General features: G+C 37.0%; 1 protein-coding gene and 2 long non-coding RNA genes across 4 annotated transcripts in view; 2 read left to right on the top strand and 1 right to left on the bottom strand.

Moving 5' to 3' along the window:
* The window catches only part of LOC134649570 (protein GDAP2 homolog), a 121,487-nt gene that overhangs the window by 22,402 nt on the left and 73,824 nt on the right, over positions 1-25,261 (bottom strand). The window lies entirely within an intron of this gene.
* The window catches only part of LOC134649676 (uncharacterized), a 164,011-nt gene that overhangs the window by 116,645 nt on the left and 22,105 nt on the right, over positions 1-25,261 (top strand). The window lies entirely within an intron of this gene.
* On the top strand, positions 5,437-11,374 carry LOC134649679 (uncharacterized). The gene is made up of 2 exons (XR_010096981.1): positions 5,437-5,531; positions 11,234-11,374. It is a non-coding gene; the product is annotated as an uncharacterized LOC134649679 (long non-coding RNA).

Genomic DNA, 25,261 nt, shown 5'->3' with positions numbered 1-25,261 from the left:
TACGCAGTAGGTAGCGAGTGAGTTCTTAAAATAAACGGCGCCCGCGTTTGGAATTCCAAAACAATCCTTAAAACGGAACTGCGACGTAAAAAAGATTACGAGGTCTTAAACATTTATTTGCTTTTTTTCTCTGCCGCTGTTTATAGCTTTAAATTTTTTATTTAGTTTTAAGCCTAACCTTGACCTTGACCGTTTAGGAACTATAAATGAATGAACATACAAATTGATAATTAATTTAAGGACTAAGTAACTCGATCGCCCGGACCCTTTGGGCTTCGTAACAGTTAGTTCAATTAATTTTACCATTTTCTACAATTTACTGGTAAACGTAGCATCAGAGATGCGCACAAAAATAAACAGATTAGGCGAATATTTTGTACCAACTGTAGTTTTGTAGGAAAAAATAGACATACAACAGGGTTTTGTTCTATGTGTCAATATTTAAAGAATGTTTACTAGCTAATTTGATTGTCTCGCTGCTGGGCAAATGCCTCTTTCTTCCGGCCAGTTGTTAAGGATAAAAAAGCATATTTCTTCAACTACGTCCACGATCATAACGCACGTACCTACTTTCGAAACCTTACACTAAGGTTATTTAGGTTAAATTAGCTTAGGGAAAACTCACACTATAGTCTGAAGACAGTTGTTGTGTCTAACTGTTTCAGGGCCCTCAGATCTAGGGTTGCCAGATGGTCGGGATTCGGCGGGATTCTCCCGATTTTTAGCATGTGTTCCCAATTCCCGACGAAGTGAAAATTGTCCCGAAAAACTTCAAGTTCCGAACTGTCGTCGAGCGAGCAAGCGACCCGCGTCGAGCCCGTCAGCGCGCGCGCGGGGCGCGCGTGGCGAGATTGGGCAGAGCAGCTGACGCAGTGCCAATAATGTAAAATATCGTTGTTTTTAATACAATTAATTTAATTTGATAGGTTTTTTTCCCGACTTAAGGCCCAAAATCCCGAAAAAATTATATTTTTTCCCGATAATAGCGGCTTTCGATCTGGCAACCCTACTCAGATTACCCAATTTCTCGAAACTACGACAGGAATAAATAATAGCCCGTTTTTCAGGTCAGCTGAGGGCTCGATATTGCGTTTTACGCAATACGAGATGCGACGAAAACAACATCGGTGGAAAATTCGGAGAAACAAGGAGCCGTGTCAATCGGTTGAGATTTCGCGTTGCCTGACCTTGGACCGGTTTGAATTATAAACGACTAGGCATCAGGCAGTCTAGACTAGGGTCTGCACTGCATAACTTTCAAATTCTCTCTTTTAAACAAGCGTTTATTTAACTTGCAATGTATTGAATGTATGTTGCTGGGCCAACTATCCAATTCAGCCTACATTATTCTGTGATGAATCTCATACTCACTTTTCCTCAGCAGTCTCCTCCACTGGTACCTGGGGCGCCAGCGTGTTCAGATCGGGCAGCTCCACTGCCATAGTGTCCATAGCCATGATCACTGTTCACTGACACTGTTTCTATGTACAGTCATTCACTTGGCCAAGTTTTGGCTAGATAAAACACATCCGTTGATTGGACTAAAAGACGTTTCTATCACAAATAAAGTAAGATGAGATAGATGAAGATATTTCTCCTTAGACTTTGGTCTGAAGTTGACGCCGTTTGCGACGTATGGTGTCATATTGTAAGCCTGCCTTTCCATTGTGGCCGAGATGAGAAGAGATGTGTGAAATCAACCAATAGCATTGGTTGTAATCCAGCGGAGCGGAGAAGAGAAGGTGGTTGATTCCCATAAGTCTCCTCTCATCTCCGCCTCAGTAAAAAGGCAGCCTAAATATAGGAAAACCCTGAAGCTTTACGCAGCTTACGGGGTCAACCGGAGACCAAAAGCTTATTTTTTATGGTCTATAACTATTACATTTGACATAGTCTACTCAAATTTGATCAGGAACGACATTTTTAGTTTTTTATTGCCAACTTGTCCATGTTTACCTCCATTGGATAACCCCGCCTATACATTAAAGGTACCGTCACATAGGCGCGTTTTCCGGGCGGGGCGTGAGCGTTTTATATGTAAAAGCGGCGCGCCCCGCTCACGCCCCGCCCGGAAAACGCGCCTGTGTGACGGAACCGTAAGAAATCTATTTCAAGTTGAAGAGTACTTAAAGGCAAAGGACATATTTGTATACATAGTCGCAACGCGGAAGCACAATCCTACAGCAATAGTAAACTAAAGCCGAAATGTAAATGTTTACTCGAATGTTCCAGAATTGTTTACATAATGCAAGTCTAGGAAGTTTACGTCGGTCATAAATAGTGACCCTCGAATGTTTTAATTTGTGTCTATACTAAGGGTCTGCTCCGCATAACTTCAAAATTCTTTTTTTTTATAACAAACGAGAGACAGAGAGACTGAGCGTGAGCGTTGGTAATGTAAGTGGGTTATGGTTGGAAAATCTACTTGGTAGGTTTTTAGAAGAATTATTTAGGTATTGTTCTAATCTACTTAATTTACTACCTACTATAACCATTTTTTTTTACTTTACATGTATGTACCATCAGCTGCAAAAATGCATGGCGACTTTATCAATGAATTCATTCATAATTTCTCCATGCAATTTCGCAGCTAACTGTACAATAATGTACAAGTAAGTAATAGCTTGCAGGAGTTCACAACCTTTTTCTGCGTGGCTTGACGCAGTCATAATGATGTCCTCTCTTTTAATATTTTTACTAGTACGCAATCTATGGGTGTTCTTTGCTGTACATATAAGAGATGCCCCCCCCTGTCCTCAACCCCCTTTAGAAGGATCCCATCCGATTGGAAACTCCAGCTTATGAAATAATGGAAGACAATAAAGTGAATTTACCCAGCGGCGGAGTACAAAAATTCGATAATACCATAAGGATTACTTACCTATACGACGCGACTAAGTTAGCAACTTGCAGCGTGCATGTAATATATTTCAATACAACTACTCTAAATTATATAAGTCGAGAGAATTGAAATAAGTTATATGTTAAAATTCAATAGACACGGCATGTTCAGTTTATAATATTTTATTCCAAGGATGCATTAGCGTGACATTGATTTCGAGGTACTTATAATAACATTTTCCGTGCGACGAATCACAAACTATTATGACGCTCTACGTATGTTCTATATGAATTGTTTTATGGAAATTCGAACGTTAAAATATATGCGTTCCAAACATATATCACGGTAATATAAAGGTATCAATAAACTCTCGACTTCAGAGGCACGGGGTTGGAATAGGTATTGAGGGGTCAAAAGTAGGGGAGGAAAGAAAATTAGAAAAGGTAGCTGAAAATGTGATATGAATAGGTACGAAATCTATAGAGGTAAGTAGGTAGTGACATTTTATAAGATAGGTTTTCAGAGATTGTACCACCAACCACCACCAAACCACCAGGTAGGTTGAGACCAGCTCACTAAACTAGGCATGACAAAATGTTGTATTATTACATATATGGGTAATGCTAACGTGGTAGCTGGATCACTAAGTGTTAAATAATTTAAATAAAAAAACGTGGCAATGACATTGGACTCAGCTCAATTACGGATGTCATTGAATTTTTGCGTGGTTCCCGTGTCCGATATCTATTATTATGTAGTTTAGTACATATACGCTTAATACGTACTCTACTACCGTAATTTAAATTCTCAGCGCGTTATTTTCATAAGAATTTAAACGTGTATGTATAAAAGGGATAGGTACATAGGTACGATCAAAATTTCTTTGGGCGATCGGTCCTTCTCACCTACATTTTCAAATTTACCATTTTGCTACTTACAAATTGATAAGGATATAGTGCCAGACTATATACGCATTGTATCAAGCGAGAAATTAAAGGTTAATAATGTAAGTGCATTTACAAACACGCTGGAGCGGTTAGACTATTTTCCAACGGCGTAGTGGCTGTCACGTGGCTCCCTTTTAGGGTTTCACGTCCTTGCGATACGTGTATGTTGTAATGTGTTTAGATAAATCAGGAATAGGGTTATATATACAAGGGAAAGTCAAAGGAAACAGGAAGAGGGAAGTCAAGAGGGGCGTATATGGATCAAGTGAAGGAAAAAGTGAAAGTTGTGCCGTATCAGGCCGTCAAGGAAAAGGCTAAGGAAAGAAATAGATGGAGATTGCTTCACCGACAAGAGGATCAAAGTTTATGATGAAATGGGGTTATAAGACTGTTAAATTAAATACAATAAAGCTGATCTTCATATATCTTGATTTGAACTGATCGTCGGGCTGGGTATTAGTTTCGCTAAGTAAGAAACAGAAGTGGTAACGAAACTGCCTCATTAAGGTCAAATTACCTTTCAACCTTGGGAGATTTCATCCTTTTTATTAACAAGCTTTTATTAGGTCGACCTGTATGTAACTAACTATGTAATGGAATCTTGCAAGTTAAAGGGTCTAGCCGCAATCCTATAGTGAAACTGCCCCTGGCTGAAGTGTATACCTTTCTTAGGTGCGTTTATTTGTCTTATTATAAGATATCGTTTTACCAAATTTCAAGGCTAGAATCCCCTTGGTTTGGCTAAAAAATTTATTTTTTTAAATCGTTTTTATTTTTTTGTAGCTATATAAACTAGTGGTTCGATTGTTGTGAAATTTGGATGTTAACTGCTGAATTTTTTTAAGAATTTTTCAGGTGAAATAAAAAAAAACTTGAAAAATTATGAAAAATATAAATAACTATATTTTTTTACTTAATAACTTATAAATCACATTTACAAATAATGTGAAAACAACTACTTATATAAAAATAAAAATAAATATAATTTATTTATTTTTGGATTTCATACAACGTTGAAAATTTTCAAAGTGGTTGAGCACCCCCTTGTAGTTGAGATAAAGTTACAAAACTTGGTGTACATTATCTTTATAATAAGTGTGACCAAATAAGGGGGTGCCGCTTCTTCTAGCTAGAGTTTGAATTTTTCCCATACAAACGTGAACCACCCTAAAGTACGTAAGAAGGACGGCCTGTATGCATTAGTAAGACATTTTTACCTTGCTGCTCCAAATGGATTTTTTTACAAAAAATATATTTTATGCAATAGTATATTCTGCATTATATAACAAAAAATTGAGGTTGTCGCTATCTCACAAGTATTTAAAAAAAAAAGTTTAAAAAATTAAAAATATTTTTTTAAGCCTTTATAAACAAGTTACAACCTTGATTTTTTTTTGAAAATGAACTAATATTAGGTGCAATTAACATCCAAATTTCACAACAATCGAACCACTAGTTTAGCAACAAAAAAATAAAAACGATTAAAAAAAAATTTGTTTTAGCCAAACCAAGGGGATTCTAGCCTTGAAATTTGGTAAAACGATATCTTATAATAAGACAAATAAACGCACCTAAGAAAGGTATACACTTCAGCCAGGGGCAGTTTCACTATGGGATTGCGGCTAGACCCTTTGATCCACTCCCCGGTTTCCGATTGAGCTGAAATTTTGCATACACATGTAAGTCGGGTGACAATGCAATATTATGGTACCATCGAGCTGATCTGATGATGGAGACAGGAGGTGGCCATAGGAACTCTGTGATGAAACAACGCAACCTAATTGTGTTAGGGGTTTTTAGAATTGTCTCGATGAGTATTAGTTGTCTGTCGTAAGAAAAGTACAGTCAGCGATACAAGCTTGTACCAAAAATGAAATTTATGCCAAAAACTTATTTCAGTGAAGAGTCTTCACATATGGTTAGCATATTACTCAGAGAACATAATGCAATCCATCTTCTGTTGGAAGTCCTATATAAACCGGTTTGTGGCTTAATCATAAAATGTTGTAGTAATAATACATTCTATAAAATAAAGCAAGATCCAGTTCTCGGGATTAGTAGCCAAGCGGACCCCAGGCTCCCATGAGCCGTGGCAAAATGCCGGGACAACGCGAGGAAGATGATGATGATAAAATAAAGCAAAATAGTTATGTTTAAGTGTTCAAATGTACTGTGAGAATGATGGATATATCGACCGTAGCCCGCCGTGTTTATAAGCATACCGTAAACAACTTTGACCTTCACTCCAATAGCAATACCGGTGGTTTTCGCGAGCCATTTCCGAAGTAGCGTAAAACTATAAACAAAACGGGTGATGATAAACAAAATTGCTGTTTATAACTTTAGGACCGCACGCGAATATTTATATAATGCCAGTGTATTTCGGTAAATAGTCGTTGAATTATGGCGCCGTTGCTAAAATAACCTGTTCGTAAAATGAGATCCAGACGTACTTAAGATTTCGACCGGATATTACAATTTATTTATTTGTGTCCGAGTACATTTTCTTTTGAGTAGGTACCTATCACGTAGCAAGACGCCTTACCAGTAAACCGGACCTCAAAAGGAAAAAACGGAACCCTTATAGGATCACTCGTGCTTCTGTCCCACCCCCCCTTTATCTCCAAAACTACTGGGCCTAAAATTTGGAAAAAAAGATACACAAAATAGTTCTTTACCTATAGATGATTAGGAAAACCTATTAGAAATGTGCAGTCAAGTGTAAATCGGACTTAAATGTACGGAACCCTTGCAACGCGAGTCCGACTCGCACTTGGCCGGTTTTTTCTAGTTTGTGACCTCTGATCTAGAAGAGTGTGGTCTGTCGCAATATTCCCACGTGTTGGCTCGTAGCACGGTCCAGGCAGTGGGTAGCGTACAACCGTAGGCATTATTGTGAGCGTAAAGTTAAATTTACCCGCAACGCGCAGTATTTTCAGTTCAAAACAAATTATTTCGGGACAAATTATGAATGGCGTATACATCACAAAACAATGTTTAAATTAGACTCCCGGAAATGCTACAATAGTGTCAAAACAAAAGTAATACCTATTTTATTTCACACTTATTTCTTAACACTTTAAGTATACATACTTTAACATTGTGTTTTCGGGGCTAATTTGTGTATCTGTAACTACATCGACCAATCGATGTAGGTACAGTCGCCATCACATATATCGGAGTGGCCTAGGCGCTTAAAAATATCTGACCACGCATTCTAACGCCTTGACAAGAGAGGCGTGAGGCGTCTGTGAGCACCTTGGGCGCCTCGATATATCTCATGGCGACTGTTCGATAATGCAATGCTATTCAGTGTTGCAAGTAATGATCAAATGAAATATACCTGTACTTGTCACTTAGTACTGTCATTCAATATGAGTACTTGTGTTTCATGTCATGTATGTGCACGTTTCTGATATTTTACTTAGTTATGAGTCTCCTTTCACGGTTACATCAAAACATTACTCATATCAGATGACAACTTTGACAAGCTCATATTTCATTAAATCCGATGTGAAACTGATCTTTATTCCGTTCCATTAAAATTCAATTTCTAAAGATAATGTAAGATGAGTGTTTGCGGCAATTATTGTTTTACGTATGAGTAAACGCTGATGCAAGTGCGTGAAACCACGTGCTTGTACTATTTATCTATGAATTCCAATATGTTTCCGGAAATGCCTTTTGTTCCTGTATTATTCATACGAATTAGCTACGAGTGTTAATGTACTGGAATGATTTTACCAGCACTGATAAAATTTCGTCATTAGGTGGGCGTTTTCATTTTAACTTGTACTTTAAAGCGCGACTTAAGTCGTGTTTCAGTAACGTCTAACTAACCGTCACATTTTTGTGACGATTGCTACCTGGCCGTTAATGTGTACTTAAGTGAAAATGCCCAGGGGCCCGTTTCTCAAAAGCTTGTAACTTGTAATACAAGCGGATGTCACTTTTTGACAGATACTGTTAGAAAGGGACTTTCACTTGTATTACAAGTTACAAGCTTTTGAAAAAAGCAGGTATCACGTGTATCGATTAGTAAATTTTATATTCTTCCAAACACGCACAGCCTGTGGTTCAAGGTTCGTTTGTTTTATTTAAAAGTCGATATAGGTAGGTATATCGTCTCTACTTATACAATCGCCATCAGATATATCGAAGCGGCGGAGGTGTTCACAAATATCTGAACAAAGCCCATATTATCATGACTATCTGATGGCGACTGTAAAGACATTGATAGATTTCCGAATGCGTTTTGCTTCGACTGAATTGAAATTTCCAAGAAATCAGGTCACGACTAACTGAACCCGACAAACGTGTATGAAGAATATTACAAAATTGAATGAAAGGAAAAAAATTATATAAACTTTGTACCAAACGACAATAACTGATTCGTACATATTCCTATTGCCCATCAGATTACCTATCAAATACTTTTAAACCGTATGCAACTGAAGGGAGTGTTAAATTCAATTTATATATTTTTCAATACCTAATGAAACCTATGTTATCGTTGTTGTCAATTTTAATACCTAAAGCGTGCCGTCATAATAATTATATGCATTAATGAGCCGGTTTAACTCGTTAACTAAGCGACGTGATTGCAAATAACGTTTTTTTGTTCCTAATTAAAGTATGTCATTTTGCTTTATTTACATGTTGTTATTCATAACTACCGTCCAGGGCGTAATTAATAAAAAAACATGCACAGTTGAAACTCGTCTCTGTATCATAATTAATAACCACAACGAAAGCAATACCTACGTATGTATGATACAATAATATTTTTTTGGCGAGTTACTAAATGCAATGAATATTGATGAAGGATTTGAAATTATAATTTATGTATCGTCAAACATTAGACAATAAAACATTTTTTTAACCTTTATCCTTTTTGTATTATTTCCATTTAATTTCAATAAGTAATAAACACAAGTAAGAGCGTGCATGTGCATTTTAATTAATTATGCTCCAATTAAGGTTTTAAATGCTAGTTATTTACGTTTTAATCTATTCCTTTAGAAATGAACTATTATTAAATACCTTGTTCCTTGATAGTAACATAAACAAAGTTAGTTAAATTATGAAGGTTGATTTAACGTAAGTAGAGTGACTGAGAGGGACAACAAATTAATAATAATTGAACGTTATAATGGTTAAACAACAACAGAAACTATTCTCGGATCTAAGTACTCTTCAAGTCAACTTTGAAATATTGTTTAAATAACAATGGAAACAATCTGCATGCACTATTGACCGGTTAGAAATCGGCTTCACTGAAAAACGACAGTCAAATTTGAAAAAAGAACGTTTTATACATGGACGTGGCTTAAAAATACAGGCCGCTTACAAACCGGCGAAAAAAAAAGACGATTATAATCACCAACCACTAAGAAAAGTACACAAAATCACTGGCCACCACGAATGAAAACATGCAATAGTATTCACGCGGTCGATAGCACGTCTGCCCTGCGCAGTGGTCGCGTAGTGACTGATCGCGGGCGGGGACGCCGCCACCGACGGGGAGATTACCCCGTTATTGGGGTAATGCTTAATCAATTTACAGAGAGTGGGAAAAACTTATCAAGTCTCATTGACCGTGACCTTTGGTTTTACCAATGTATTTTTAAAACTTCGCTCGGTTTGAAATAACTCACGGAGATTTTTGTCGAATTCGTGTCCAAAAAATGTGTATACTGTGTAATTGTTGCTAGTGTATTAAACAATATTATATTGTTTAATATAATAGCAGCTGAAAGCTGATGCGAATCTAATTCTGAATTGTGAATCTATTGCAAAAAGTTCGAGTTTTTAAAATCCACACACACACAAAAAAAAACAACAATAAAGACAATTTTATTTTAATAAAATACGATTCCTATTTGTATTAAAGACTGACTAGTAATATATGATCATTGTCAAGAATTCCACTTTGTAAGTCAGTTCAATTCAAACCACGACCGATAAGACGTGATTTTGTTTCCCGATTTCAGAACACAGATGGCGCTGAACTCGAAACGCTTACGACAAAACCGTTAACTTTAACCTTAAGGGAAATGTCAAAAGACGAATAAAGAAAATCAATTCCCCCAAAACAGCTGGAACAAAATAATGCCGCCCCCGCCCTCCTCAGGGCGGCGCCTCATTCAATACAACTAATGCTATCCTTCACGAGGGCGGGGTATTAGAAGGAGATGGCGCTGTTTGTAAACGATTCCGTTTTGTGAAGTAGGATCAATCTGCAGACGAATCCGGCGAGGAGTTGGGTGATCGATCACGATGACGTCATGGTGCTACGATACTGTAATATGGTAGAGATTAAAGTCGCAAGGGTTTCAGCGGTGGTAAGGTCGTTTTGTCACGGTTGTGTAAAAGTGACATTAGTTAATGGATGTGAAGTATGAGCACAAGATGGATGGGTTGACGAAGTTTAAGGCTTGGCTGTGAATCAATTAGGAAGCAAGTACATGTGATTACACAACACAACACAGTGCAACTGCAACACAAGTGAATACGACGCAGGGTTTTGAATGAAGCTAAATCCTCATGGCTTGGGTAAGATGACATCTGTCACCATACAATTTACAACCCTAAAACGTGAAATAGGGTTCAAATACTTTTAAGGGTTCCGTTTTTGCCATTTTGGCCATGAAACCCTAAAAAACGTAAACTTCTTTTCACTGCACAGTTTCTCTATTAGCCGTCGGTTCATAAAAACTAACGTTTTGTGTTGCTGAAGACAATACACATTAATTACGAATTCAAACTTCCAATTTAGTTTACTAACTTGAGCAACTAAAACAAATAGTTGCCAGGTTTAGTTAAATCTAATTGTTTCGCAGTTAGGAGCCTGATTCAGATTTAATTTGATATGGGTTTAAACTGGTTTGGATACGACCCTGACGATCGTATTTGACCCTGACGATTGGGGCGCATCACAAGCACGACTTTCACATTATTCTGCGTGCATAAATCAATGTTAGCGAACTTCAGGGTCGTATCAAAACCAGTCCAAAATAAAATACAAATGTAAAATGTGAATAGGGCTCCAGATGAAATTGTTCAGACTTCGTTATAAGAACAATGTTAGCGCTCGGAAACAAGCCGACAACCTGGCAGCGACGTGAATGCCCCACTAATGGAGTCGCCTGCAAGTTTACTGTGTCCCATTTACTGTGACACCTGTGCAACTTGTATTTAGGTCGAACACTACTAAGAACACTTTAGGAAATTTCGAGAAACGAGGACTTAAGTCCAGATTTTGTACCCATTTTTACAAGATTTATTTAGTTTCACCTGTCCCGTTGTCTGTAATCAAACCTTGCAAGTTAAATTTGACCCACTTCCCGGTTTCCGAAGCTGAAAATTGGCATACGTGTGTAAGTCGGGTGACAATGCAATATTGGTACCATGGAGCTGATCTGATGATGGAGACAGGAGGTAGTCATAGGAACTCTGTGATAAAACAACGCAACCTAATTGTGTTTGGGGTTTTTAGAATTGTCTCGATGAGTATTAGTTGTCTGTGGACAAAAAAGTACAGTCAGCGATAAAAACTTGTACCAAAAATGAAATTTTTGCCAAATTACAAATACATTGCTTTAAAAAAAATCAATCAATAAGTTTACTAACTCTGAGTAACTAGCTAAACCAAAACGGTTTCCAAGTGGGTTTCTATCAATAACAATTTGATATGCTTCTGAACTGGGAAATACGACCTTAGTGATAGGCGAGAGGTATAATGGCTATGATTATGATTTTCGGCTAGCTACTTAATTTTCACTAGACTTATGTCTACCGGGATATGAACCGTGGTTACCCGTGAACAAGATGCATGTAACTGCGTCGAAATACGAGTATCGGGAGCTCGAAAGCAATACAAAAGGTAATTACGGTTCATATCCCGGTCGATACAAGTCTCTATAGTCACTATAGTAGTAACTAACCGTGAATCATTCAAAACTGGCACCACCTAATTTTGACTAAAATACGTGATCAAACATTAACATTTATTCAGCAAATAGGCCACAAGGGCACTTTACACGTCAACGTGGAATTTACATAGGTACAAGCAAAAAAAAAAACGATGTTATACGAGTAAGCACACGGGTGTACTCAGTCCAATCTATATACGTTCCGTGTAAACCTACTGATACTGAACCGGGGTTACAACGCGACCTGAGCTATTTAATTTAATCCCATAATCCAATACTGGCACATTATCTAGGTAAACAATCTACTCAGTAGAGTCTACTGTATTTAATTCCTATTGTTCTAGAAATAGAATAAACCTATATTGATTTTAAATTATGTAAGGAAACTGAAATAGATCTATTAAAAAAAATACCTAGGCCTTTAGTGCCCAGAGCAGCCCTAGTAGCACGGTCGCATTTTTATCATTTATCACCATGCCTGTCACGTTCTAACAAGTATGTAAGTGCGAAAGTGACGGGCTTAGTGATAGTGGATAAAAATGGAACCGTGCTGAGCCCGCAGGAAATATTTCATTTAATAATTTGATTGGACCAATAGCTCGCTATTAGGTACACACAGCTGCAAATGTACATAGTTATATGCGACGTAATATATATTATATATAATACCTACTGGTTTTATTTTAATTTAATTAAGCTTCTTTGTTCCAGTGTAAATATTATTTTGATGTTATCAATTTGTTTGCAAAAGGATGTTATTAATTATAGTAAGGCACCGTGTTAACTCCCACGTACGTGACGTATGTAAATAATCGTCATCTTGATTTGTTGACAAATGCAATAACAATGATAATATTTGTTCAGTTTTATTGTAACTAGACTGACTAACTTTTCAGTTGAGATTTACATAGTATCTGCGATCCAACATATCATCAGTACGGCTACCATCAGTTTGGCACTGACATAAACGCCATCGAGAACGTAATTTACTTTCTATACATCTCGCTCGTACTCGCATATTAGTGCAAACGAGATGTATAGAAAGTAAATTACGTTCTCGATAGCGTATATGTCAGTTTTGACACTGTCAGTGACTCGTGGTACGGGCTCTGTACTGAGTTGCTCATTATTTGACAAGCGACACTTCTACACAACGTTTATAGACTACCAAAGGATTATTCAAAACCTCTTCTAACACAACTAGCCACGAAAGATGAGCGAGGTGATGGCAGAAAACGGTGGAAATAGGATTATCATATGAAAAAAAATTACTATCCTGACAAAAGGCCGGATATCACCTTAAAAATCCTGTCATCTCCTGGACGGCATTTTTTTCAACAATTTACCATTTAACATTACCACGATAAAGTATAAAAGCGTCCGTTCAATTCCTTATTCCAAAATCTTTTTGGCCACTAGCTCTTTAACTGACCACCATATACATATATGCTGTAGCTATAGCATTAACCTTTCTTATCTTCTGCTAAACTCTAAACTTTTAGCAAGCTTCTAATGGTTAGTTGAACTTTGTAAAAACCCTGACAAGTCCCCTGGCTGACGAGGGACCAAAAATCCTGACTTGACAGGGGAAATCCTGACGTATGACGGAATAGCTTGGACGTATATCTCAACGACAGGCCGACGGCCGTACATTATTCAAAACCAACCGTTAGATACACTTTCTTTGCCCAACAGTGGGATACTATAATGCTGAAACATTTTAACTATAAAACTCCCGTGAGACTCAAATATATTCCAAAAAATATTTTAAACGGGTTACTCACCCAATCTAACCACCAACCGGTAGTGGGAGTGGGTCGAGTAAAGGCGAGTCGTTGCTCCAGCTCCGAGAAGAAGAACCTCAAAAACTGGATCGAAACATGTTGAGCGTTTAATCGACTTTTACCCGTGTGACCCGTTTACTTACTAAGACAGTACCGCTACCCCAATTGTGTTAACGTGTCTGAAATTCATGTTAGCTATATATCATAACAGTTCATCTATCCCAGCGGTCGGCAACCTTTTAGCAGCCAAGGGCCACCTAGTAGTTAACGAATTATACGCGGGCCGTACTTTGTTAATATGTATGACTTTATCAGACATTGTCGTTTGTCAATATTACATACAAAATAGCCAGGGAGACTCGCGAGCCGCAAGTGAGAGGTTCGAGGGCCGCAGGTTGCCGACCGCTGATCTATCCGATCATGAATGTAGGATTGTCACGTCATTTTAACGATGTCATTAAACACGATAACACGTTTAAATTGCTGATGGTTAGTGCAAATTAGCTGCTTCAAGCTGTCACGCGATAAATACATACATAAACACTGCGGTTTGTGGACAATGACTTATGCGAATAAATTGTAATTCTAAATGGAATTTCTTGATTTAATATACAATAGTGTGGGTACTAACCAGTGAAATCAGCTAAATACAATACTCTTTATGAAACGTCATAATGAATGTGAAACGTCACAAGGAATCCACCTCTTTTTAATGCGTTTTTTGTCTATTTTAAGATAATTAAAAGCGTAAAAAGTATATTTACGCATATTCGATTTCATTACCGCTGTGCTTTATTTACATGGAAAAGAACTCTATGTGTAAGGCCTGAGTGGACGCTCGAAGCGGAGCGTTCGGCGGGGCGTGCAGCGTGGCGTCGAGCTCCCAAGGGATTTTAGCAGTGTGCACTAAGGCCGCTCCTATACGCTTGCATTTGTTTAACATGCACGCCGCACGCCCCGCCCCGCTGCACGCCCAACTCGAGCGTCCACTCAGGCCTTACACTATTTGTTAGTTTTTTTAGTATTCCGTATCATTTTAAAGTTTAATAGAATGGTCCTACTGATGACGATGTATTCCTTATAACCTTATTTTTTATGTGTTTACTTTCAGTGTCTTATTCCTCGTTTTTAGAGTTACAGCCCCACAACACGTAAACAAACCCTCTGTCAACAGCTAATCAAATTAGCGCGCGCGCTACCGTCCCATGTCAAAGTCAAAACAGATGTCACGCGACACGTTACGCGATAAGTGATAAGAGCCGAAACTGCCACGCTGGTGACGCTGGTGACAAGATAGCTTTTATCTGGCAAACGCTGTCAGTGGAGGCAGGTCATTTCTGACATGAGACAATACATAGTACAGTTTGAAATGACGGAGATATGTCTCAAATTGTTAACGAGGGTCAATCGAGTGCACAAACAGCACAAATATCTTTACAAGCCAACGTTCCAAAATATATTTACACTCCTCTGAGACACTGACAATGAGATCGTGTAAATATGCTTAGAAACATACTTTGTCAATTCGTCATACGCAACGTAACGTATAACAGGTATTGTTTCTAAGCATACAAATTTCAGGGTCCAGATTTCATAATGTAATTGCATACGTTGCGTTGCGTGGGCTCCCTGTCTGTCCCTAGTATAATTAGCAAAAAACCCTTATGCTTTAGTTGCGTTCAAATCGATGGCCTAGGTATATAAACGTACTGGTATAGTGTTGTAAGGCACCAACAGACACAAAGGTTTTCTACCTTGTTTGGTGTCTAGGACATACCGTAAATAAATATGCAAATGCGTAGTAAATTTCTTATCATGAATATCTTTCTTCATCTTAGCTCATTAGGTAACTCTTTGTTTTTTTAACGAGACTTAGTCAAATAATGAGTTAGCGTTTATTATCTACATCAGATAAGATTGTAGTAGTTCTTGAAGCATTTATATTAATGAATGGAACGCGGACGAGCAGCGCAATAGCATTAGTTGTAAAATATCTGTTAGTTTATAAGTTTTCAGCGTAATATACTCTGAAGAACAATAAGAATACGGGTGGATCAACCATTTTTTGTTGTTATTCTGTCCCGTCAGCCAGGAGACAGTAGTAGCACATTTTGTTAGAAGAAATTGTACACGACCTGCTATGAGCATGCTTAGTTTTATGGAAAAGGTTTATAACTTTTCACTACCGGAAAATGCAAAATTTCGTTTGGTGAATTTAAATGCCTTAAAATCAGGTTTAAGGGGTGACCCAGGAGAATGTAACCACAGCAACGAGTGGTAACAAAAAGTGGACACATCCAATTCAAACACATTTTGTAGAATTTATAAGGATTATTTCGTACTAAGTAATCTACATCATTGCAATATTAGTCTTGAATAAATTTGCTTTGTCAGAATTATTTACACTAGGTATAAAAAGAACCTCCTCCGTGTTTTTCGTCGATTAAAAATATAAATTTGTGGAAATTATTTTGAACCCTTGTACCGCGAATGACGCTATAGAATTTATGCTACAACAAAGCTGGAAATGTGCTACGGCGCTACGCCGTACATATGCGTGTTCCACGCAGTGAAAGAGGTAGCTAACTGTTGTTTTGTGGGCGAATCAACGTTTAAACCGACACTTTTCACGTCTCAGGCGTTACCAAATATGTCTCTGGAGTTGCCAAGAAATCACGTTTCCAAATTTATATATTTTAACATATAACATAAACTTATAAAGGGAATATATTATTAACATTTGCGATTACAGTTTAAATGTTGTGGATGTCGACAAGTTAGTGTTGGATTAAACGTTGATTCGTGATGCACCTCTCCAAGAATGACATGACATTTGTTAGTATGGTTCACACATATATATGTGCTAAACCTGCTGATAAGTCGTCGATTTTGAGGGTACGGTGTCAAGTCGCGTGTTTAAAACATTTAGACCGAATAGTAAAAAAAAACAATATTTTATATCTTTATCCAGATTCTTTAGTACCGATTTATTACTTTGACCCGCTTAAACCTATACCTTGAGGCACGCTTGCTGCATTGTTAGACAAAGAGCGGAAACAATACTGCTACTAGTGCTACTGTCCATCTCAGAACAAAAACTGCAGGCAAGTGGATCTCCTTGAAACATGACTCGAGTATGAGATGCGAAGAGACAGTTATTATACGAGTCTGTGTATATCACGTCGGTGGCGGATGAGTTTAAGCCATGGTAGCAAAGAGAAGATGGAGAGATCCGGGGGGAAGAGGATTATAGGAGAAGGGGGAGGAGTATTATTTTTATATAATTTTGAACCATGTTTTGTCACAGATAAAAAAAAAAAGCATTTATTTCTAGTCATTGGAAAAAAATGTAAGAAGGTACTGATGTACCTTTTATAATCTTAGCTAGTTATTTTTAATATTACATTGCATTGTTTCTATGTCAAAATTATGATTAGGAAAAAGCTTACATTTTATTTAGGTATTTACACTGATATAGTTAGTCTCTTTTTATCGTGACGGACCAGAACCCCTCATCGGGTGAAGGCCTCCTCTAAGGACTTCCAAATTTACCTATTTAATGCAGTATATTTCCAGTTGATACCGGCTATTTTCTTAATGTCATCCGCCCAGCGGCTATTTGGTTTGCCTTTACGGCGTTTTCCTGTGGGCCCCTTCCAGGTAGTAGCTGTTAAGGTCCATCGAGAGAGGATTATAGGAGGGGGAGGAGTATTATTTTTATATAATTTTGATTTTGTTCTTTCACTGATATCTATGTGTTTAAATTGTTTAATATCAAATGGTGTCGTCAACGCCATCTAGCCGAGCATAGGCCAAAGGTGTGTGCGCCATCTATCCGAGAATTACTTTTTCTTGATTTCCGAAGCACGTTTTTTCCTTAGACTTTATTCATCTTATACGGAGTTACATATGTCTTTGATGGTAGGTTTACCATTGTCATTGGACGCTTGTAGTGAATTTAAAAACCTCTGTATTTATTATAGAACTGCGTGCGCACTGTGTTTCTTAAGAAAAATAAGTTCTGTCATTTTGAGTTATAACGATTTTCATATCTGCAATGAAAGTTCCTAGGTAGTTTTCCTGCTATCCTTAGGCCCACGATACAATTGTAAGTTTTACTAACGTAAGAAGGGACACAGCTATACTACAGAATGAGGGATAAATATCGTTATCTCATTCTAACAAATAGCTTTGTTCCTACTTACGTAAGTAAAACTTACAAGTGTATCTCGGGCCTTAGGTTGTCTGAAAGAAAAAAATAATAATTTAAAGAAGGATTTAGTAATCTCCCCATGTTTTCAAGTGCAAATACTGTGCGTAATAGCAAACGTAAAGCCAGCAGCATTATATTTAATCCTGTGGCTCATTTAAATATCAAAACAATAAGTTGTTAGTTCCACATTCATCACTCGAGAATGTACGGAATGGTGTGGGAGTAGAGTACCTATAAATAATGTATTGATGAGCGAATAAGGCGCCTTCATTTGTTTGTTGGTTAAATTTTAATATAAATAAACGGGATCAAAATATAGTGTGCGTGGAATTTGATGAAGGAAGGATGTTTACGTAGTTACGTGCGTTGGCTTTTTATTTGGTTATTTTATTACTCACGTAGTTTGTTTGTATACGTAATAATAATAGGTATTCAGCGAACGGTCTAATAGCGAAGAGTCTCGACCAACATCTTGAGAGACTCTCGCTAGGTGGTTGGATCAAGGGCCAGATGCAGAAGGCGGTGATCTTGGACACGGCGCGGATAGTCCGCCGGTTCCTCTCTCTGCGGCCCTGACCACCGGCACCTTGGGCCTTGCCCCGCTGCTGGCGGCACCCTAGGTTATGTTTTTTATAATATGTTTATATGTATTTTTTATTGTTTTGTAAGTGTTTTTATATTTTACTTTTATATTCATATTATAAATCACCTAGCCTAAGAGTTCAAGTAAATAAAGAAAGAAATAATAATCGAACGAGCGAGCGAAGCGAAGCGAAGTTCTTACATTCGACTTTGAACACGCGGCTGGCTAGCGGCACGTCTCGGCATTTCGATGTTTTTAAGCTGAACTGTCAGAAGATAGTTTGATACTCAATAACTTAAGTAAATTTGTTCTAATTTAAATGAAATTGGGTAAACGTGTAGTCGAGGGCATTATATTTTAGTCATTAAATTATGAGCAGGCCCGATCAAGAGGTTATTGAGCTAGAAGAGCTTAGAAGGCCAAAAAGCTGTTTGTGAGGGGTCTTGCTATTCTGGTCAATTTTTTGCAAGAAACATGGTCGAGTTTAGTATCAAATGAAAGTGCTCGACTTACACTTTTATAATATCGTTTTTTAATTTACCATTTTGAAATAATTAGCAAGATAAAAATAAAATAGAATAAACATAATATATGTATGTGACATTTGACAAGAAATATTTCGGCTTAGCACAGATACAGTTTATTTTAATCTCTATGGTGGTGACTTAAATCCAGGGGAGGGACAGCCGTATACGAAGCCCTTTATTCGAAAAAAATAGCGCCATCTATATTACTTAACGCTAAACTTGTAAATGGCGCTTCAAAATTGATGCAAAAAAGCAAATCTTGTCAGTAGAAAAAGGCGCGAAACTCAAATTTTCTATGAGCCCATATCCCTTCGCGCTTACATTTTTTCTACTGACAAGATATGCTTGGCCAACTATATATACATATTAATCTTTGCTTAAATCAAATCAGTTAAAGGCTCCACAGACCTTGCAATAAATCCACGCGATCTTTGATCCATTGCCGCCTATAGAGCGACATAAAATAGTAGAAATTAAATAAAATGGAACTCAAAAATGTCCATACTAAATTGTTGTCATGTGTAAGCATTTTACGTCAAAAATGTGACAGGTACGTAGAAAGTGGCGCCCTCATTTATTTTCTATTATTTTATGTCGCACTATACGAGTACCTAAGTAGGTGCAACAAAGTCAATCGCTATATAATTTTTGGTTAACCGCGAGTTCTCAGTTCGGGGCGAACTACTAGTAATAATAAAAGACGTTTATTCAAAGAGTTTGAACATAGGTACATAATAAAAGTACACAATAATGCTTACAAACTAATACGTACTAACGCTTACTAACGTACTTTATATATTGTTACGTTCGCGTTCATAGACATTGGAATCGTTTTAGGTATGTAATCATGATTACGGAAACTGAAACGCGTGCCAGTTTACCCGACCACGGCAATTAAAGAAAGGTTATTAATTAAAGGAAGAATTATGGAAAGGGTTTACATCGTTTTTACACCGTAATTTGATGAATGAGGTAACAATCCATTCAATTTTAACCGAGATCCGAACAGGTCCTTCTTTAGAAAAAAGGGACCGGAGGTTTTTTAGAAAAAATCTTAGGAATAAAAGCGAAAATTAAATGTTTTAATTCGGTTTCTGCGTACAGCGAGATGTAAATTTATGAATGAAATTCATGAATGGATATGCATTTTTGCAGCTGGGTGTACGTATATGAGTAATGTAGAGCATAGTAAAAAGATAGGTAGAATTTGTAGATTTAAAATAAGTGCGTAGTAGTCATATATATGGGTATCTAATTAGCATTAAAAGTTGATTACAAACAGATGAAAAATTATTTAACAGCAACAAATCATCTACAGTAGCGTAAACAGAAATAATGTGTATATATTACCTACACTACACTGGAGAGCAGAGAAAAATGGTAATCTTACATGGATATTTTTACAGTAGCTATAGTATTTATATTGCCCTTAACTGCTCCTATGAATCATTCGAGTGATTTTCTACAACACATGCCTCATTTATTCCGAATTAGTTTCTTTCATGAGTTTCATGATATTGGTCATATTAACGAGAAGAATGTGTGTGATGTGTGTGTGTGTGTGTGTGTAAGTTTAGCGCCAAACAAAAACAAACAACTCAATTAAATCTGTGCTATATATCAAATTAACTTCATAACTATGTTACGCAAATATCATTCTATATCGTTTGAGTTTGTCCAAAATAGTTATATGGTCCTTCGACCCGGATTCTTCGTCACGTGCGCGCGAGTGGATATTTCCGAGGAACAAATATTTGCTTTACGCCGAGCGTTTCGCGAGAATCCATAATTATTTATAATTAAGTCGCTTTGATGAGCCAAATTAAATTTAAATATTAATAACTACATACTAATAACTCGTGATATCATAATCTAGATGAGTTATTTTTCTTTTCTTTGTATAGCGGGGTTTATGAATACCTTTCGTGAATATTTGGGATGTGTCCAGAGAATGCCTTAATTGACATTTCCTTTGAAACACATAAATAATTTGTAACCAATGTACTGTTTGTAGGTACCCTATGACGTTACAAGAAGGGTGACTGCTATATTTATTGGCCACTCGATATAGTTTTTTTTAGCATTAGAAAAAAGGTAAACAATCTTGATGTGTCTTTTAATTGAAAAACACGTTTTAAAAATATGTCACGGCAAATATGTAACAATTATTAAGGGGACGGTATATGACGTTTTCGATTTAGAGCTCACTTTGTGCAGTCAATTTGTTCAAGAAATGTTTAATAACTGCATTAAATTATACGTAAATTTGTTCACGAAGAAGCCGTGTACCGGCTCTTCACGGCATAATATTTTTTATTTGCTGTAATTCTCTACAAATCGACACTAAATGTATCCAAAAATCAAAATATGGAGTTCCGTTTGAGCAACACGCATTACAGTTTTGCCTTTAACAGTAATTGAGTTGTTGTGTGATTTTGAAAGCTAGATAACTAAACTAGCAAATTATTATCTACTTATATTTTTACTCACAAATACAACACAGAAATTCAATCCCAAATGTAAACTTTCGTACAATTTCCATACATTGACGACATCACTCAAAATTCTTCTTCGAGTCAGATGGCCGCTGGCCTTGGATCGAAGCAGACGTGTACATCGTCGTAGCTCGTTTTTGACATTATTTAGACATTTCATCATATACGCATACGAAAATGTATACCAGTAGATAAATTGTATTTCAAAAAATAGGGTAAATAAATTTATTTAAAATTTGATTTGTTGTTATTTACAGGTCGTAACGATCGAAAACAGCAGTAAACTATCCTAAAACAATACGATTACAATTGAATTTAAGTAACTTGTTCCTTCAAAACCCGCTTAAAATGAAAAAAGTTTAAAGACTCGTTTTACTGATTGGGATTGATTTTCATTATGCTGGTATCAATTTTGCGTCATTAAAAAAAAAGTATATGACTTCTGTACGTCAATGACATTTGATGTCAATTGTAATCTTGTATTTACGTTAGAGAATATTATATATTCATTTAAATATTACTTACCTACTAATACGAAGCGTAATTCGTTTAATACCTGAAAGTCTTAGTGTCTACACCTACTTTGTTGCCGTTCGTTCCGTCTATATGTGTGCGATTACGTGCTGTTCTCAATAATCAAGAAACAAGCCATAATCTTCAAGAATAAAATAACAGCAAGACCAGCATTTAGTACTAACTAGTTTTTGCGGATTTGGAGACAAGAGATGAAGCTTACAGGCTAATACCGCTGCGGTCTGGTTATTGTTATGTGTATATATCGAGTATTATATAAATTTACTATAAAATAACAATGTTTTATTTCAATGACATTATGTGCGTAGGTATGTATGTTTCGGTGATTATAAGAATTTTGTCCACACAATAATTGTGCAAAGCAGAGACAGCATCATGCTTTCTTTACGGTATAAGCGGTATGGTACCGTTATTATTTATCAATACCGGTTCGTTTTGAAGGTAAAACTATACCGGTTGAAATACAAAGTACGGTACCGGTATAAAATTACAGCAGGGACAACCATTTTTATAGGTGTACAGTCAGCTGCAGAGAAAAGGTACGACCAGATAGATAATTGTATGCAGGGGTGGTACCTTTTCTCTGCAGCTAGCTCTACCTAAACCATCATTGACCGAGCGTTGGCGAAGGTCTCCGTTTCAACTTGGGCAAAAATGCTTTCGTATGTCCGAATTCTTCTCCTTTGCATATCACATTTCTCAACTGATTCTCGTGAAAATTCGGTAGTCCGATATAATTATTCGGTTTCTTTTTTTTTGAACAATTTAAAATAGGCAGAAATTGTCATAAAGGACTTAAGCGCCAGTAGGGTCTGTGACACTTAAGACCACTGCGATTATTAGGTACTTACTGGCCCCTATTTCACCACGACCACGGTGACAGGTGCGACAGTTGTCGACATCACTGTTGCTGACGTCACAGGCCTCCATAGGCTACGGTAACCGCTTACCATCGGACGGGCGATGTGCTTGTTTGCCACCAACATTTTAATAAATAAATAAACTCCATTATATTGCCACTAAAAAATTCTTATTTTGCGAAGCTAATGACAATTGTCACAAGAAACACGGCAACAACTGTATCGAAATTGCGACACAGAACTTATTTCCTGTCAAGACTTACCGAAAATTCTTTGAAAAATCTTGTGATAATTGTCACAAGATTTTTTTGCGAGAGAAATGTCTGTTTTATCCGATATAATAAAGTTTTTTTTTAATAATAGGTACAATGACGGTGGCAAACACGAATACGGCCCGCCCGATGGTAAGCGGTAACTGTATTATTAAATTGTACAACGGGACTTAATCGCGTATCTAAGTTTTAAGATTTACCTCCGACATTTCGAGGACGGCGTTGTCCCCGTGGTCTCGGAGAAGACTGGCTTAAGTTGACATCAGCATCTTCTAACCGCGCGAGTTTTTCGAACTACCCGCACTTGGTCTTGTTTATCCGCTTGAACGTTTTTCGGTTCCGTTGTACAATTTAATGTGTAAAGTTTAAATCAGTGTTAGCGGTAACTGTAGTCCATGGATGCCTATGGCGTCAATAACAGTGATGTTTTTGTCGTACCTGTCACCGTGGTGAAATAGGGGCCAGATTACGCCGCGCCGCGTGGAACGTGAGGTGCATTGGGGTAAATGCATACCATTCACTCAAGGAAAATAATCTCCCTTATAAGATCACTCGTGTGTCTGCCATTTTGTTAAAGCCAATTTTCACCGTAACTACTGGACTAGTTCAATTGAAATTTAGTACACATATGTCAAGTAAGGAAGTAGTAAGTCGGTGATCCGAAGATGAGTAACGTAAATAAATGAACTTTTAACTTTGCGGCGATTTTTGGTATCATGTGACATATCAGATATAATACATAATTATAAGTAGGTGAGCAAAAATGTACCATAACCTAACTCAGAATTCTATTACATAAATACATATACAAAAAATAGTTCAACGCCAAAAGATTAATGGAAGACCTATGTCCTATAATAGGTGAGTTGGTCTTAAACAAAAAATATGCAATAAAAATGTGTAACTGTGGAACCCATAGTGAATCCTACTCGTACATGCTCGGTTTTTATATTATGTACCTATAAGATATTTTCTACTTTATACTTTATAAGTGTACCTACATAATATTTACTTATAAGCAGTTGTCACGTAAAATATTTGTAGATTTTTTTGGAAGTATGTGTCACATCATCATCATCTTCCTCGCGTTGTCCCGGCATTTTGACACGGCTCATGGGAGCCTGGGGTCCGCTTGGCAATTAATCCCATAAATTGGCGTGGGCACTAATTTTTATGAAAGCGACTGCCATCTGACCTTCCAACCCATAGGGGGTAAACTAGGCTCTTATTAGGATTAGTCCGGTTTTCTCACGATGTTTTCCTTCACCGAAAAGCGACTGGTAAATATCAAATGATATTTCGTACATAAGTTCCGAAAAACTCATTGGTACGAGCCGGAATTGCAATTCGCACGCTCTTACCGCTAGGCCTCCAGCGACTTTTTTGAAGTATGTATAGCACAAAAAAAATATTTAGAAATGTAACATTTAAGGTAGGTAATTAAAATACGGTATAAACATTATTGGAGAAGACTTGGAGGAAGTGTCATAGGGATCTACATTCGATGCGTGGAAAACAAGTTCTTTTGTCTAATTATAATCCATCGGCAATCACGCGAGCGCATAAAACGAAAATCATTTTTTTTTCACTCCCTAAAACTCCCTTAACCTAATAACAGTAAAACAAAAAATAAAATATAGAGGGTTACCAACCAGCCAAAGAATTATAAGTAGATATATGCACTTATCCCAACGCACCTCACGTTCTACTCTGCACGGGGTTCATTGCCGCTCCTACCGCCGTAAGTAACTATCAACACCTACATTATCAAGGCTACGATCGAAGATAATCGCTTCAGCACTGAAATAATACCGGTATAATATTTTTTATTTTAATTGTATTAATTTAATAGTGAAACAAAAGGCGAATATACCACATAAAAGTAAATCGGTAAAGATATTAGGGGTACATTAGCCAACATAATATACCAGCCAACATAGCCAGCTGTTTCCATATATTTTTGTGATGAATCAAAGTCCTTGGTACAATCATTTACTTTTAATTTACTCCAACTACTTACTTCTACGTACACTCTTAAACAATCTTAAGTTCACAAGCAGTAACCTTCGTGCTAAATTTAGTGTTACTCCTATGTATGTCCTATAATAGGTGAGTTGGTCTTAAACAAAAAATATGCAATAAAAATGTGTAACTGTGGAACCCATAGTGAATCCTACTCGTACATGCTCGGTTTTTATATTATGTACCTATAAGATATTTTCTACTTTATACTTTATAAGTGTACCTACATAATATTTACTTATAAGCAG

This window comes from Cydia amplana, chromosome 7 (genome assembly GCF_948474715.1).
Source record: "Cydia amplana chromosome 7, ilCydAmpl1.1, whole genome shotgun sequence".
NCBI lineage: Eukaryota > Metazoa > Arthropoda > Insecta > Lepidoptera > Tortricidae > Cydia > Cydia amplana.
The sequence above is the reverse complement of the archived record's forward strand: the minus strand, read 5'-3'. Positions and strand labels throughout refer to the sequence as shown.